A 5287-nucleotide genomic window follows, 5' to 3' on the forward strand; every position below is an offset into this window, starting at 1 on the left:
TAGCACAGCTAGACAAATGAGTTTAGCTAGGCACCGTCGCAACATGGTAATGAAGTATAAACGTACATCTAAGCCTTATAATCCTATAATGAGGACACACCAGACCGGAGTGTTACTACTTCTACAAATATCAGAGGATTCAAAAGTACAAACAGAAATTCATCACTCCTTTCATCAAACAGGTATGGGTAAGGAAGTCTGATTACATATGTCATGTGTCTCTCCTAACAAAATCTTCAGGTAGAGAAGAAAGATGGTATTTTGATAGTGGGTGTTCTCGCCATATGACGGGAAACATCAACTTCCTGAACGACATTAAAGAAAGTAAAGGTGAAGTAACGTTTGGCGATGGAGTTAAAGGGAAAATCACTGGAGTTGGTACGCAAAATGTTGCAGGATTACCTAAACTCAAAAGGGTGCTACTTGTCAACGGGTTACGTGCAAACCTCATCAGCATAAGCCAACTCTGCGACCAAAATTAGAATGTTAACTTCACAAAAGATAGCTGCAACGTCCTAAACAACCAAAAACAATGCATCATGGAAGGTAAGCGCTCTTCTAATAATGCATATATTCTAACTAATGATGTTATGTGCTGCAGGTCCAGTATGAATGAAGCTGAACTATGGCATCAAAAGTTAGGACACTTGGATTACCGTTCCCTTGACAAGCTAATCAAAACTCAAGCAGTTATCGGTCTACCAAACCTAAAAACTGACTCGGAAGGAATCTGCGGTGCATGTCAGGCTAGAAAGCAAACGAGAACATCTCATCCAGTTCTAAAGGAAATCAACACCAAACACTGCCTGGAGCTGATCCACATGGATCTCATGGGTCCCACTCAAACAGAAAGCATTGGGGGTAAAAGGTATATTCTAATATGCGTTGATGATTACTCACGATTTTCTTGGGTAACATTTCTCAGGGAAAAATCTGAAACCTTCAAAGACTTCAAAGCTATAGCTCTCAAGCTTTAGAAAACAAAAAATGAACCAATTGTCAGAATCCGGAGTGATCACGGACGTGAATTTGACAACAGTTCATTTGATGAATTCTGCAACAAGTATGGGATAACTGATGAATATTCAGCACCGAAAACACAGAATGGAGTGGTGGAATGTAAGAATCGTACCATCCAGGAGATGGGAAGAGCTCTACTAAATGCAAAATCTATACCACGAAAATTTTGGGCCGAGGCTGTACATACCTCATGTCACATTATCAACAGAGTCTATCTTCGACCCGGCACAAGTCACACTCCATATGAGATTTGGAATGGTAAGAAACCGAATCTTAAATACTTTCACATATTTGGTTCACGATTTTTTATTTTGAAGGATAGAATTCCCACGGCAAATTTTGAACTGAAAAGCAACGAAGGTATATTTTTCGGGTACTCATACAACAGCTGTGCCTATCGTGTTTACAACAAAGTTACAAAGACAATCATGGAATCATCAAATGTCGTGGTGGATGATCAACCCGATGATGTATTTGAAATACCACGATTCAGACTGGATTACTCAACAAATACTCCAGAAACTCCTGCAAATAATCAAGAATCTTCAGAAGATAGTCCAAAGTCTTCTACAAATAATCCAGAATCTCCAACAAATAATTCTAAATCTCCTCCGAGTACATCAGACTCATTGCCAAGTGGGCTAGGTTTTCCAAGCGCAGCATCAAAACCGTCCACACCTGATCCAGGAACAATTCAGATCTATAATCCAACCTCTGGACTAGATGCACTGACACGCACTCAAAAGAATCATCCAGTACAGAACATCATTGGAGATCCAAACTCTGGAGTTCGGACTAGGGGAAAGAAACGTGATTATAGTGAACTTGCTGAGTTCGCATGCTACACCTCAAAAATCGAACCAAAAAATGTGAAGGAAGCTCTAACCGATGAACACTGGATCAAAGCTATACAGGAAAAACTCGGAAAAGCTGAAAGAAAAAAACTCCTCAGGGGTATTGGTACATTCTACTCCTTTTTCTTTAGTTGTATTTTCTCAATACCTATGTCTAAGTATTTCTTTTTGTTATTTTTTTCCTGATGTGTTTTTACGTTTCTCGTGTGCTATGTATTCTTTCTTAAAATGTGCCTAAGTTGATTTTTCTTTCTTGATTCTATCTGTGTTTTTTTATTTTCTCTAGACTGTGCTCGGTTTATTTGTTACTGAACTTGTTTTGCTTGATTTGCTTGTATCCGTGCCAGAGTGAATCTATGTGTTTCTCTGAATTGATGTCTAAATCTGATTTTAATATTCTTTTTGTGACTTTGTGTTACCTGTTTGGTCCGGTCATGACTGTATGTGACTTTGTGTGTGTGCTTTCTGTGATATCCGTTATGTTTTTGTGCCTAAATTTGCTTTATTTGAACGTGTTTATTGATTTATGTGCTTATCTTCCTGCTTTGTTTGACCCTATTAATTGTGTTTGCATTTGTGGCTATAAGTTCTCTTTATATTAATTGCTGTTTTGCCCTCTAGTTCTGGGTTTCTCGTTTCTATCTTACTTATGCAGGTTCCTGTTACAACTTCAAGGAAACTAGTGCTAAGATATTATGATGATATTATGAAACAGTCTCGACGTACAAATTGAGGGGGAGCATGGTTATCTACTTATCATATTTTCCGGTGCTCATATCTTTGGATTATCATATTATTTTGGATTCTCCAGTGCTCATATCTTTGGATTATCATATTATTTGATTAATCATCCGGATTATCATATTATTTTGATTCTCCAGTGCTCATATCTTTGGATTATCATATTATTCGGTTCATCATCCGGATTATCATATTATTTTGGATCATCTCGTCATTTGATTTATCAACTTATCTAGAATACCTTACTGATTGATGGATTCTCTTGTTGATGAATGCGATTGATTATTTCTCTTTATCCAAGTGGTGAATATGGAGATTCTCAGTGATGTATGGATAAGATATGGATAGTTTGGAGAATTGGTTGTGTCTACAAATCTTCTGTGCACTCCGTCAGCTTCCAGTCCTAACTCTAGATGATCACCTTTGGCAATTCCTTTGTCAAAAAGGGGGAGTACATATTAAGGGGGAGCTAAGGGGGAGCTGTTTCTGGTATGGTGTTGTTGGAATTCTTTGAAATATTTTTTCGAGTATGTATGGTATGGTTGATGGATATCTGGTTTTGGTACGTACTTGGATTTTTCTATCTCTATTATATTGGATTCATTCTCAGAGTGGATTATCTTTGAAGTATGAAATATATGAGTTAAATGGGTATATCTGAATCAGTTGATGTGACCGTCAGAATCATTTTGAGTATCTACTATCAGTTATTGGTATGGACTGTCTGATCCTGTTTGAATTGAGAATAATATCTCTTGAAGATCTTTGGAAGCCTATGTCAGGTTCATCTAATACGCTATGCTTTTATAGTTTTGCTTCATAGGCTATTCATTGTAAATAAATATACTTGAAGGCCTATTTTTAATGAAATTTTGTTACATATTCATTTGCCTCAAAAGTATATTTGTAGTTCAGGTTTTTGACAAATAATTGCCAAAGGGGGAGATTGTAAGTGTACAAATGATACACATTTGGACCACCTTTAATTGGCTTAATTATTAGTCAAAAACATAGGTTATTTTATTAGGTGGTTTTTGTCAGTTCGCTGGAACAGTTCTGGAGCAGCGCCAGCGAGCAGTCCAGTGGACGGGTTTTTATTCAAATCAGAATTCAGTCTTCATGATCCACTTTTTACTCAGATCTACACTTATGGTTGAGCCTTATTTTGAGTGGTTTTCAGCTGCAAATCTTGAGGAAAGATTGGTTATTATTTTGGCTATAAATATAGCTCAAACTCATGGGATTCTTTACAAGCTTAATCATAATTCTAATCCCACTTCAATTACTCTTTCGAATCAGATTTTACAAGAGGATTTCATACTGGTTTTTCACAGTTCTTCACGTGTTCTTATGCTGGTTGATTGAAGGTTCGGCCGTGTTGGTGAATCTTGATGTTTTGCACAGTGTCAGCTTGAAGATGAGGAAGGCTTAGCTAGGAGTACTTTTTGTAACCATTAGTGTAGGATGGTTGTTGTGTGACTCCTTGTAACCCTTGTGATCATCTAGTGGATTGGGCTGACGTGAAGTGCCCCGTAGACGTAGGAGTGGAGCTCCGAACTGCGTAATCAATTCTGGTGTCTGGTTCCTTTTACTGCTTTATTGTTTTTATGTTTTTATTTATCTGTTTTATAGTTTATTTCTTTCAGATAAATAATTTCTTTATAATAAAGTTGGAACCTTTAACTAAATTGTACATTCAAGACCCACAATACAATTTCAGAAGCGAAAATAAAGGCAATGAATCATGAGATTAAGAAGTTACGGGCAATGGTTGAGAAGATGGAAGGAGCACCCAAGCCTTGTATGGCTTTGGCACTCTACTGCAACATCTGTGGAGGACCACATGATACTAATATTTGCACTTCACCATCCGCTTCCGAGCAGGTTGAAGCGATGTACTATCAAAGGAACTCCAACTACAACGCCTATGGACAAAATCAAAGACAAAGTAACAATTGGAAGCAGGGTGAGGGTTGGAACAATAACAACAATGATGGATATCAAGCGCGAGAACAATACAATTATGGAAACAAGCCAGCATATGGACAAAATGACAAGGGCAGATTGATGTATAATCAAAATCAAGGCAATGCAGGACAAATGATCCAATTCAGGCCGCAATACAACTCTCCACTTGACTTTACTCAACAGAGGAGGGATGATATCCGTGAAGTAGATGAAAGGCTTACCAGGACGATCATGGAATTAAAGAACGATCGGGCAAATCTAAAACAAGAGATTACTCAAGAAATCCGACAGGAGATTTCTAGTCTTAGACAAGAATCCAAGGCTACACTCAAGACAATTGAGAATCAGATCTCACAAATGTTCAAAATGATGTCGGAGAGACATTATAGACAACTCCCTAGTAATACTGAGAACAACCCAAAAGAGAGAGTCAATGCTATTGATGCCAAGGATGAAAAACACGAAAAGTGTGACCCGATGGATGTTATTTGCGGAATATGCCAATGTAGGAAAAAAGGCAAGGAAGATGAGACTACCTCTTGTAGTCCCAATCTTGAATCAAAGATTGCAAGCGCTTCGTGCACAATTTCAATGAAGGAAAGCAATGAGAAAACCACTTCTGAAAACCACCCCAAAGAAAAAGAGCAATCACAAGACAAAATAAAAAATGTAAAGGGAAAGGAAGCGGCAAGGGAAGGTACAAT

The sequence above is a fragment of the Ipomoea triloba genome, chromosome 10, assembly GCF_003576645.1.
Source record: "Ipomoea triloba cultivar NCNSP0323 chromosome 10, ASM357664v1".
Taxonomy (NCBI): Eukaryota; Viridiplantae; Streptophyta; class Magnoliopsida; order Solanales; family Convolvulaceae; genus Ipomoea; species Ipomoea triloba.